This window comes from Lissotriton helveticus, chromosome 1_1, assembly GCF_964261635.1.
Source record: "Lissotriton helveticus chromosome 1_1, aLisHel1.1, whole genome shotgun sequence".
Lineage (NCBI taxonomy): Eukaryota > Metazoa > Chordata > Amphibia > Caudata > Salamandridae > Lissotriton > Lissotriton helveticus.
In genome coordinates, this window is record NC_136057.1 from 584,288,274 (window position 1) to 584,301,237 (window position 12,964).

Consider the following 12,964-nt stretch of genomic DNA (forward strand, 5'->3'; position numbering starts at 1 on the left):
GGATTCTTGCACATATTATTTTTGCAGGCGATCCCTGGGTGTAGAGAACAAGGTGCATTATATCTGACGGGTCCTGAAGAAGGTGGCTCCGATTCTCGTTGTATGCCACCGAAACGCGTTGACCGAGTCTTTTGTAAAATCCTACTGAATGTAGTAACCCTGTATTGGGCAATAGATGAACATCAACTAAACGTGTTAACCTGTTCAGATAGATTGTTTTGGGATTTGAATGTGTATGAGGTATGAGTGAGTGGTTTGGCTGTGTTGGTTCTCTACCCAGGAATGAATGGATTGCAGTGTGGATAATAATTTATGTATTATAGATCTCTGATGAAAAGTTTGTAATTTTTTTTGATAAAGTTTTATGCTGAAAATAATAATATGAAAAAAAGTACTAATAAGGAAAAAAAGAAATAAAATAAAAAAAGAAAATGAGAAAGTAAAAAAATGTCTTTGGTATTTGGTGTTGCCCATGTTGGAATTCATTGTTTGGATCCTTTGATAAAATAGAGGTCACAAGGGAGTTTTTTCCTAATGATGGTTGCCAACGCAGTAGTAGCAGCCTAGTCTCCAGTCTAGTGAGATATCAGACACTTTGGAGGCTGCTTCTGTGCCAATATGTAGCACATTTTCATACAGAAGACTATCCATCTTTGAATGGCCCTTTTCTGCACTGCTCCAGTGAAACATATGAAGAGCTGACTGTCCACTAGATCGTCTTTGGAACAATCAATGTAAAGGTTGAGAGCTGTTTTAGGGTCCAAGCAATGGATTCTCTCCTTCTTTATCTAGGTGTGAGGTGTAGAATAGAATGCCAAAAGGTTCATGGATTGTCCCACATAAATGGGCGCCACACCGTTAGGCCAAAATGCCCCCCTAGTATGTAACACCAGTTCATCCGGAAAGAAGGAGGTGTTAGGTGAGTGAATGGACAGAGCTTATAGCTCGCTCACCCAAAGAGCTGAGGTTATTGCTATGAGGAAGAAAGTTTTGAGAGTAAGTAATCTTAAAGAACAGCTGTGCATTGGCTCAGATGAAGTACACATCCTGAAAGCGCAGACCAAATTAAGGTTCCACTGTGGCAATACAAAAGTTTTGGGTGGACCAGATCTTTAAAGAAACTCATCACAATAGCTGAATTACACATGAATGGTTGGTCAGGTAAAAGTAAAAAGGCAGAAAGGAAGGAAAAGTAAACTTTAACTGTGCACAAGGCAAGTCCTTGCTGGGCTAAAGACAGCACGAAAAGCAGACCATCCGATAGTAATACTTGAAAAGGGTCTGTGTGGTAGCAACTGCACAAACTTGTTCCAGCATAAACAGATTTCATATATGGACGTGTGGCTGCTAGAATAACATCAACTACTTTGGAAGGCAGTCAACTGGTGCCACACAATCTCTACGCATGGAGGTGTAGTTTGTGAAGGCCTGAGTGCACCAAGACCCAGAATGAGGCGGGAGAATCGGGATAGTAACCCAAATGTCCTAGACTCATTGATCTGGAGGGAAAGCTCAAAACTGCACAGTATCCAGAATGCTTCAAATGAATGACAGCCTATGCAAAGGAGTCAAATCTGACTTTGGTATGATGACCGAAAACACCAAAGACATTAGGGGATTTACCATTGGAGATGGTCGATCACGGACTGTTTAACAGCCAGTCATCGAGATATGGGAAGTTTGGAATCCCGATCTGCGCAGATGTGGTGCAACCACTGGCATCATTTTGGTAAACCCCTGAGAGGCTTTGGTAAGTCCAAAGGCGGAGCAAGGAAAACTGAAAATGCTCCGTGCCCACCAGAGCCGGTAACGCCTGTGGGACTGCATGAGAGGAATGAGAAAATAGGCATCTCGCAGATCCAGAGCTACCATCCAGTCCTCTGGATCCAGGGCAGATAGAACTGTGCCAAAATGAGCATCCTGAATTCATCCTTTTTCAGGAAGAGATTGAGAGGTCGAAGGTCTAAAATAGAGCAAAGGCATCAGCAATATCCCAGCCCCTATATGTGATGCCGGTAACCTGTCTAAAGCTCCTTAGTCCAAAACAGCCTAAAAATGGGCAAACAGTCCTCCGACAGATGTATGGTGTATGTGGAAAAAGTAGGGGGTCTGAGATGAAAGGTAGGGCAAAGTCTGGCTGGACTATCTGGAGCACCCACCTGTCAGATGTGATGCTATGCCACCCATGGAGGTAATATCCTATCCTGCCTCCAACAGGTTAGGCATGTGCCACTGAGGGCATGCAAAGCAGCTTGGTGGCAGTAGCAAGGGGCAGGCAGCTGAGCAGTGCGTGAGGGCCCATATGGTGTTGGCTGGATCCCCAACACTGACCTCTAAAGGACGGGAGGTCTATTGCTGTGGAGGCGAATCTTGGCTTAGTCTCTGCACCAAGTCACTTCCAAATCCTCGAAAAGGGCACTTCTGCATAGATGAGAAAGGTCCAGAAAGGGTTAGGCTTGCGCCTAGTTGTCAATGACTGAACCACCAGCCAAGCTTTAGGCATAGGGTGTTGCATAAGGAATAGAGGGTCATCCAGGGCAGGAGTGTGTGTCCTGACAATGTCTGTTGGGTGTCTGGCAAGTGCCAGGTTTGGCCCAAGAACCCACCAGTGTGTCCGTCAGGACTTCATTAGAAAAGAGGCATGGTGCTGTCAAAGTCTGCCCAGGTTCTAGGACCTTCGTCAGGACATTAGTCTTTACTTCTACAGATGGAAGTTGCAGGTCTAAAACATCAGCACCCAATCAGATCACTACAGCATCATACCAGTCATCTCCATGAACATTTTGAATTTGGTTCTGTAGCAATAGGAATGTGGAAAGTTATAGGTGAAGAAAGAGTTCTATCAGTCAGAATGAGGATGGACAGACAACACCAAAATTTGCAAAGGGTGCATCATCAGTCGAGGCCATATTGGATTTCCTTCTAAGTCTGATAAGATAATGGGTTCTTTATCCAGCGTTGATGTGAGAGGGACCAGTGAAAATCACGGCAAAAGATTTGAAGTTGGGCTGAGTGTCGACCCTTGAATCGGGGCGATCCCCGCATTAAAGGTTCGAGGCGTAGATGACACTGAGGATGGATCCACAGCTGGCTGCCTGCCTTGAGGCCTTTTTGGATACTTGGGGCCAGAAGGGAGACCAGTGGGAGGCAGAAGTGGGCCAAAGATGCACAATATGGCCAAGTAATGTAGTGTAGACTCTGCTCTGGGTCTGAAAGAGTGTGGGGGGATTGTAATATATAACCTATTCTGGTGGATCAGCACAAGGTCATGCAAGTACCTAAGATATGCTTCTCCTATTGTATATCATAATCCAACCTAGAGAGAGGGAGGAAAAAATAAGAGGAAACAATAATAATAATGAAAGTAATAAACTGGCCACCGAATAAATAATGCTGTGTCCTTGTGGAGGTTCTCGCAATTGAGAGTCACCTAAACAAATCAATACAAAGTGCATACTGTTCTTGCAATCGTAAACATCATTGGTGGTTATATATGTGACTTAGGTGTCAATTCCGGGGCCGGGCGAAGCTGACACAGAGGAATCTGTGGTTAAAAGTATCCATCTGAAGGTTCTTGTTCCACTTTTGGAATGGATGCACAAGTTACTACTTGTGTAACGATATATCTGAAAGAGACATTAGTTAGTGATAGATTCCTTAACTTAGAATATCCCCAGGCGTCAGACTGGATCCAGAATTTTTTTGCGTAGCAGTACCCATGCGCGTCGGTAGGCGTCGTCCGCGGCTCCGCGTCCGTCGTCATCGTGATGACGTCGTTGGAGTACTTAGACGCCGCCTCCGCGTGCTGACGTCAGTTCTTATACACAGCTTTTACCGCGCCAGAAACGCAGAGCAATGATAAAACCAACACTGGTGCCATGAAACTAGGGCCCTGAAAGGGGATGACCTTCACCCTAGATATCGGTTCGCAGAACGGGGAGGATGGGTGGGTCGGTAAGGAATCTATCACTAACTAATGTCTCTTACAGATATATCGTTACACAAGTAGTAACTTGTGCATCTGAAAGAGACACGTTAGTGATAGATTCCTTACCTTAGAATAGATACCCCAGCAATACCAACCCCGGTGGTGGGTCTGCGAACCAATAATCACACCAGAAAGTCCTGGAGGACGGAACGGCCAGGGAAGCCATCCCTCCGGACTTGGCTGTCCAGGCAGTAGTGTCTTGCGAACGTGTGCAAGGCCCACGTAGCTGCCTGACAATTGTCCTGCAAGGGGACTCACCGGCCCAGGGCAGTAGAAGTCGCCGTGGCCCGAGTGGAATGGGCCCTCACCCCAACAGGAGGTTCCTTTTTAGCCGAAGAGTAGCACGCCTGGATGCACAAGACGATCCACCGAGAGATGGTCCGTTTGTGCACCGCCCGTCCCTTCTTAGCGTCCACGTAACCAACAAAGAGTTGGTCATCCACCCGGAACTGGCGTGTGCGATCCAGATAGTATGAGAGCGCACATTTTGGGTCCAGACGGTGGAGCCTCTCTTCCTCTTTCGAGGGATGTGGAGGCGGAAAGAAGGTGGGCATGGTGATGGACTGCCCGATGTGGAAGGCTGTGACTACCTTGTGCAGGAAAGAGGGTCTTGTCCACAACACAACCTTGTCCGGATGGACAGAAAGGAAAGGAGGTTTAGAGGAAAGAGCCTGGAGCTCACTCACTCTCCTGGCAGAGGTGATGGCAACCAGGAAAGCAGTCTTGAGTGTAAGAAGACGGAGAGTACAGTTATGAAGTGGCTCAAAAGGAGCGCACATCAGGTAAGTTAAAACCAGGTTAAAGTCCCACTGGGGCATCACGAAAGGAACAGGAGGGAACATATGAGTGATGCCCTTTAAGAATCTGTTAACAATCGGGGACTTGAACAAAAAAGCCTGATCAGGTAGCCTTAAGAACGCGGAAAGGGCAGAAAGGTAGCCCTTGATAGTGCCCAGAGCAGAGCCCTGCTGGGTAAGAGAAAGAAGGAAGAGGAGAAGATCAGAAAGGGGGGCAGAGAGTGGATCCACAGCCTTTGCTGTGCACCATGCCACAAATCTGTTCCACCTGCAGGCATATACAGACTTTGTGGAGGGACGCCGGGCTGCCAGAATGACATTACAGACTTCAGGAGGCAAGTCAAATGGCCTCAACTGGAATGGCTTCAGTGCAAGCCGGATCGCCCGCAGCTTCAGAAGGTTGATGTGGAGCCGGGACTCCGCCGGAGACCAGAGGCCTCTGATCTCCGCCTCTCCCTTGTGGCCCCCCCAACCCTGGAGGGACGCGTCCGTCACAACTACGTGCTCCGGTTGGGGTAGGGAGAGGGATCTGCCGCTGACCCAATCGCGGTCCGTGAGCCACCACTGCAACTGTCTTGCAGTGCCCTCCGAGATCAAGACATGGTTGGACAAGTTGCCCTGATGCTGGGCCCACTGAAACTTCAGGTCCCACTGCAGAGCCCGCATCCGCCTCCGGGCGTGATGCAGCAGAAGGATGCAGGAGGCCATCAGCCCCAGAAGCCGCAGCGTCAACCATACCGAGACTCGGGATAAAGGCTGAAAGATCGGAATCAGAGCCTGAATATCCCGAACCCCCTGTTCGGGAGGATAACCCTGAAACTGCGCCGAGTCCAGAACCGCTCCGATGAAGAGGAGCTTCTGAGAGGGACATAGGTGTGACTTCAGCACATTGATGGAGAACCCCAGCAGGTGCAGGAGGTCGGCCGTATTCTGGAGGTGGCTGACGACTGTCTGGGGCGAGCCCGCCTTCAACAACCAGTCGTCGAGGTAGGGGAAGACTGAAACCCCTAACCTGCGCAGATGAGCTGCGACCACCGCCATCACTTTCGTGAACACCCGTGGGGCGCTGGTAAGGCCGAAGGGGAGCACGGTAAACTGAAAGTGTCGTGGCCTACCGTGAACCGCAGGTAACGCCGGTGGGCCGGCAGGACGGGGATGTGAAAATAAGCGTCCTGCAAGTCCAACGCTACCATCCAGTCTCCAGGGTCTAGGGCAGCTAAGACCTGAGCCAATGTCAGCATCTTGAACTTCTCCTTCCGGAGGAAGCCGTTGACGTTCCGTAGGTTCAAGATAGGGCGTAGGCCCCCTTTGCCCTTCTTGGGTACCAGAAAGTAGTTGGAGTAACAACCACACCCTACTTCTGGCCCAGAAACGTGCTCGATGGCCCTCTTGGCCAAGAGGGCCGTAACTTCCTCTTGTAGAAGTCTCAAGTGATCTCCCGACACGCGGTGGTACTACGGTGGCATGGCTGGAGGGGACGCCTCGAAAGGGAGGGAGTAGCCCCTTCGGACGATTTGCAGCACCCACCTGTCCGAAGTGATAGTGCGCCAGTGGTGGTGGTGATGGCGAACCCTGCACCCCACTGGCATCACATGGGCCTGAAAGCACGGACTAGGAGGGTTTTGAGGCAGATGCTACAGGGGTAGGTGTGGACTGGCCTCGCCGTTTTCCCCGACCACCGCCACGGTGGTTTCCACGTCCGCCACTGCGCTGGATGGTAGTCTGCGGCCCGTGGCTGGCAGGACGTGTGGGGGCGCCCCTTTTCTTGGCCATGAAAGGAGCGAAAGGCAGCCGTTTGCTGGCACGGGCCGAGAGGCCCCAGGACTTGGCCGTAGCCCTGGAGTACTTAAAGCGCCTAAGCGCATGGTCTGCCTTGTCGCCAAAGAAGCGACGGCCATCGAACGGCATGTCCATAAGAGTGTTTTGGACATCAGCCGAGAAGTTTGCAGATCTCAACCAGGCGTGGCGACGAGTCACCACCGTCGTTGCCATCGCTCTGCCCAGTGAGTCAGTAGTGTCCAGCCCACACCGGATGGAATAACGCGACGCATCCCGACCCTCCACAAGGGCTTGGCTGAGTTAAGCCCGGACCTCCACCGGGCATTCTGGCAGCACGTCCACGACCGTGTCCCACAGAGAGTGGGTGTAGCGGCCCAAGAGGCATGCGGTGTTGACGGACCGCAACCCTAAACTCAGGGAGGAGAATACTTTCTTCCTGTATTGCTCGTACCTCTTGGATTCCCAGTCGGGGGGATCCGACGGGAATGCGGTCTGGGAATTAGAGGCCTGGATGACCAGGCTCTCGGGAGTGGGGTGGGTAGAGAGAAAGCAAGGGTCGTCCGGAGCCGGGCGGTGGCGCCTGGCCACGTTCCTATCCACAGGCTGACCTGTAGCGGGCTTGGACCAAGTGCCCAGAAGAACGTCTGATAAGGCCTCATTAAACTGCAGCAGAGGCTCGGCCGAGCTTGACTGCGGTTTAAGGACCTCAGTGAGGAGGTTAGTCCTCACGGCCGTGACGGGGAGCTCAAGGCCCAAGGCCTTGGCCACCCTCATCAGCACCACGCTATAAGCAGCCCCCTCCTCCGTAGCCACGCTAGGAGGGGAGACAAAACCAGTGTCGGGCGAAGTGTCCAGACCACTTGCCTCTCCAAGCTCTCCTGTCCAGTCCGCAGAAGACTGGCATTCACGTGCCAGAGGGTCCTCAGACCCCTCCCTATCCCCCTCGTCACCCATCGCCTGGTACTCAGGCTCAAAGGATGGGGCCGGGTCGTACAAGTAAAAATCTCCCATCGGCGTCGAATGCGGCACCACTCCAACGCCGGACCCGAATCGAGGGCAGGACCAGGGACGGCGTCGTCCTGGGACGGCACCGGGGCCGACACCCTTGGGGTCGGCGCCGGCGAGGTCGTGAGTTCGACCGGCGGCGACCCGGATCCGGAGCCAGATCCAGTGGGGCCCTGCGGCGTCGGGACCGAAGTCGCCGACTGCGCCGGGGCCGAAGCTCCCGACGGCGCCGGGGCGACAGCACCCGGCCCGCGTGGGGACCCAGTCGGGGCCGCTTGGCCCGAAGGCGCCGCGGAACCCGACGGAGGAGCGAGCGACCTCATGGCCATGAGGAAGTCATCAATCTCCCCCGGCGTCGCGTTCTGCCCAGGGACCGGCGGGTATTGAGGAGGCCGCGGCCCCTGCGGCTGCGGTGGAGCCGCGTGGGCGGTGTCGCCTGAACCCTCGGCCGCGTCGCGCGAGCATCTGGGGGGGGAGTCAGAAGAGCGATGGTGCCTCTTTGACTTCTTGTGCCTCTCACCTGAGGACTTCGAGCCCGAAGACCGATGATGACTCCCGGAACTGTGGTGACTCCGGCCCCGCGACCGGTCCCTCGACCTCCTTTCGGACCGGGACCTCGAGCGGCGCGGGGCAGACTGCTAAAGCTCGAGACGCTTTCCCGGATCCAGTCTGACGCCTGGGGTATTTTCTAAAGTAAGGAATCTATCACTAATGTGTCTCTTTCAGATTAACAGATAAATAGACTACTTATAGTTTTCGTACTAGAAAAAGTTGACAATTGTGTCTAGTAGCGTGCCTCAAGAGGAAAGTGGACTGGCCTTATAGCTTTGTTAAGTGTCCAAGTAAAGGTATTAGATCACCTTGTGTCCCTAGAGAGAATGTTACAGTACTGGATTGACATGTAACCATCAACAGCAATTTTTCACTTGTAACCACGAGTACAATTCAATTTAACTCACGGAACTAAATGTCTAGCTTCAAGAAGGCAAAGACAGACTGGAATATCATGTCTCTGGACACAGATTCAATATACAACAATAAATACTTACCTCTGGAAGTGTTATTTCTTTGAAGTAAACCATTCTACAAAAAAACTGTTCACTTTTTAATTCATGTTAATGCCTTCATTTGGTTTTGAATTATGCTGAAGTTAAATCAAAACGTATCAATTGAATTTGCATTGTAGAGTCAAAGTACTGTGGAGTCAGGGTGACCGGGGAAACAAATGATACCACTAAAAAAATTCAAAGGTATGAAGTACATGAAATGAATACCTGGTGCTGGCTAACTGAAAGAACATGTTGATTTCTTTTGCTAACCTTTGATTCTATTTCGATGAAAGCTGCACTTCCCTGAATTACATTTACTTATTTTATTAGTATGTCAAGAAATTAAACTGATATTGGATTAAACTAGGATCTGGGTCCATGAACAAACTAAAAAACATAACAATGTATAGTTTGCCTGGAGTTTAGATAATTTTATTCTGAATGTTTGTTGAGAAGGCACTTACAGAGGATGCATTCTGAGAATTGCTTGATTTAACTAAGCATGGCAATATGTGTAAAAATCATTAAACACACATCTTTTACACTGTACAAGTTTAGTAGATGTGACAATATTTGCATTACGACGTCATAAATAAGGTTGGTGTTTGGTTAAAAAAGGTTCCTAACATCTTCACTGAGCTGCCATAATTTATTTGAGTGTGTGCAGTATGGAAGAGCTAATGAAATACCTGCATTGACACTATTCCAGTCTAGCAGTTTGTGTGATCTTGTGTTACCCATAATTCCGACAAAAGCTGAGTTCAAAACAGCAAAATACATAAATTAAATGTGGAAAAGTGACAAACACCACACAAACAAGAACACAACTGACAACACTACAGCACAAGGTTTAAAGAGACAAACAACATTATTAATAAGAGGTTTACTAGCAAACACAAGAAAGTAGGTGCATGCAACAGCAATTTGTAAACATTATTCAACAGTAACTACAATAGTGTTAATTCAAGGACTTCATCACATTACTCTTGAGTGCCAAGTATATGCTGTGCCCTCTAAAACATCTCATCTCTATTTAGACCTCAGTATGCCTCTTTCCCAGTTAAAAAGCATTGGAGTGGAAAGGACATAGATAATAGCCACTGTAATTTCAAAAGGAAAAGGTACATGGATGAAGAGTACCAAAATTGTTATAGTAAGTTATTGTGTCCCAACAACTTACCCTCTTTTCAAATGCCTTGAAATGTCCAACTTTTAGAAAAGTATATGCATGTCAATGTTTAGCTTTAAACAAAACAGATTACAAGGAACAGTTTGAACACATTGGATTCCAATTCCAGAGCACTGGTGCCAATTGAAATCCAGAGAATAATGTTAACACAATACAAAAAATAAAAGAAATAGTTCATGCCCCTTCAGTTCAGTTTCCGGATAGGAACTGATGTTCATATATTTAGCCTAAACAGAGATATGTAATACATGATTACTGGGGGCTAGACAAGGATGGATGCATGAGGGTATTCCAATCTTGGTCTATCTGATGAAAAGTCAAAACTGAGGCCTTGGTCCATCTAAATTGTAAAGGGTATCGGTGAAACCTGAGGGTTTCTGGAGTGAAAGAAGGAATATAGGGTTGTTACAAATTCAATTTCAGTAAGAACAGTGAAGTTATAAGTGAGATGGATACATTGAGGGGGTTGAAAAGGAAGAAGATACAAACAATGAGGAAAATCTTGATATTGCTTTTTGAGAAACAAGTCTGTAGTAAAGGAACTAAATCCAAAACTACAGATCTAATACAATTGGAGAATGGGACTGTCGATCTCAGAGTAGTACAAAGAGTGGTAAGTGCAATGTTCAAAGGTATGGGAACAGCAAGCTGGTGTAATGAGGACTCTGTTGGCCAAGTGCGCTTGTTCCCAGTTTGCTAATTAGGGGCAGGTTGTTTTTTACAAAACAAAGCCACCGTTTTTTATGAAAAATGAGAGGTAGAGGTGGCATTTTACTGTTAAGTAACATCACAATAAGAGAATAAGTCAAACGCCGAGATTTTGATCTGATTCAATAAATACTTTGTGAAGGAAAATAATCTAATACGAAAGCAGGTGCAGTCTCCTGCCCAAATCCTCAAGGAAAAATATTACACTTTAAAAGATACATTTATGGTTTCAAAATAAAAGACTGGGTACATTAACAATTAATGAACTTCTAAATACCTCAAGGGCAGCCTGAAAGTCAGCACTCAAGGCTAAACATTAGGCGCGATTTAATTCTTTTTTTTTTTATCGTTATTTATGCATATGAATACATACAATCAACCCCTCCAACTACCAACAACAGATAATGCATGTTAGTGAGTAGGAGTATCAAATCACATATCCCCAGTGGAGGAGTAGCAAGCACATCACAGAACAAATATCATATGTGCCAAGTCGGCATACAGATCATGGACATCAATATCCCCAAAAAACCCCACTAGGCAATGTCAGTTCTCCTACTCAATTATTTGTTGTGTATCATCACGTCTCCAGTTCACCCAGGTTGGAGTCCATATCTGGGTCTTATGTTCATGGAGAGTCAGGCATTGCCCCCAGGCTGCCAAGTCCTCTGCGACCCTATCATCTGAGCGAGAAAGTCTCATGTGTTGTTCCTCTGCAACTCTCCACTATAGAACATCCTTAATCCATAAGACCTCACTATGGATCCGGGACCCCATTCACCAAATAGTTGTTCATCGTTTATCAAGCAGTAGTGCTAACCCACTTTGTCTTAGACGTTGTGGAGGGGAGGGGTCATTTTACCACATTTTGTGGTCCTGTCCGAAAATCCACTCATATTAGGATGCCGTAGTAGCATGTATGTCTGAAATATGTGGGGAGAAACTTCTGCTCGCACACCAATAGTGTCTTCTCGATGTCTGGGAGGCCACCTTGGACGAGCGGACCAAAATTAGGTTACCCTAGGCCTGATGCTTGAAAAATGCAACACAGCGTGGAACTGGGGGGCGGAAGCTCCACCAATCCTTCGAGATTGAAAGAAGACATGGATTGGAGGATGGTGGCAGAAAAATCAATATATGTGAACAGAGGATGGTCCGGGAAATGATGGAAAGTGTGGGACAGATTCAATATGATTGGTATGGTGCAACTCTACATTGTCATTGTGTTATATAAGACTGTGATGTATTGTTTTTACGGCCTCAAGTTAATATAAAAATATATTAAAACATTTTTTTTAAAGGTTGTCGTCTGAATGCCACACTATGATAGTAGCCCTGGGGTGCCAGCACAGATAAATCCGCAGCAATGCTAATCAATTGATTCAGGACTATCATGCCTTCATTCATGATTTTGATGAAGTCTTCTCTGTTGTCTCCTGAGAATTCTTCATCAAACTGCTGCAGGGAGTCTCATAAGGATCTGTCATGTCTGCCTTGCAGGGCCGATGCACTTGTCGCTTTCATGGCTTTGGCCGCTGTACCACGTACATTACGTCCCACTGACTCTAGTTTTCTACTTCTTTGTCTGGTGGAGCTGTGGATGAAGGAGTAGTCAAATTTACTTTCCGTGCAGCCAAACCAACAACTGAAGCCTAGACAGAGCTGCTTTGGCTGCAGTTGGCATAAGGAAAAGTTCCATGGCTGGTTTTAATAAACCTGGAACTAGGAGTAGAAGGGATCCTGATGTTGCACGTTAGTGAAGAGTCTAAAAAATCACCAATGTGTGAACAGGTAATGAAAGGTTCAGTTTTGCAGCCCCTTGTACAAGCACCTTTTCAAACATGATGTCATCAACTGGCGGGACCCTTGGCTGGGGAGAATCCATCAGTGTCAGTATCTTTCACTATTGAAGGAAGAGGTGGAATCACATTACTTCTGTCTTCATGGGTGACTTAGATCTGGATCGCGACCTAGGACGATGTATTTGAGTGTGCCGAGAAGAGCAGCTTGATGAGGAGTGCACTGGAGTGCCTACAATGACGACTGAGTCTCAAAGGCACTTGTGTTCGCGATCCATGGCGAGATCTGGACTAATGACACCTTGATCTCAGAGAGGAAGCTACCGTGCTTGCCAGAGAAAGAGACCCTCCCCCCCCCCCCCCCCCACCCCCTAAAGGTGTCTCTGTCTGAAGTAGTGGTGGAGGTGAAAGCTGTTCAGTGAAGGTGTTGACAAAACATTCTGAAAGAACGTTTTGAGGGAAAAGGCAAAAACCCCCAATCTCAGTGCTCCAAGATCCTGCCACCAGGAGCCTCAAAAAATAACTTAAGCAACTGTCACCTACTGGGCATGATGGGATACTAGTGGAAAATGAGCTCTTAAAGGCAGAGTCTCTTTCCATATCTGCGGAGCTGCAACTTAAAAGTTTACATTATCCTCTTCTGTCTTCCC

General features: G+C 47.9%; 1 protein-coding gene across 8 annotated transcripts in view; it reads right to left on the reverse strand.

Moving 5' to 3' along the window:
* Positions 1–12,964, reverse strand: part of C2CD5 (C2 calcium dependent domain containing 5) — a 1,003,795-nt gene that overhangs the window by 654,135 nt on the left and 336,696 nt on the right. The window lies entirely within an intron of this gene.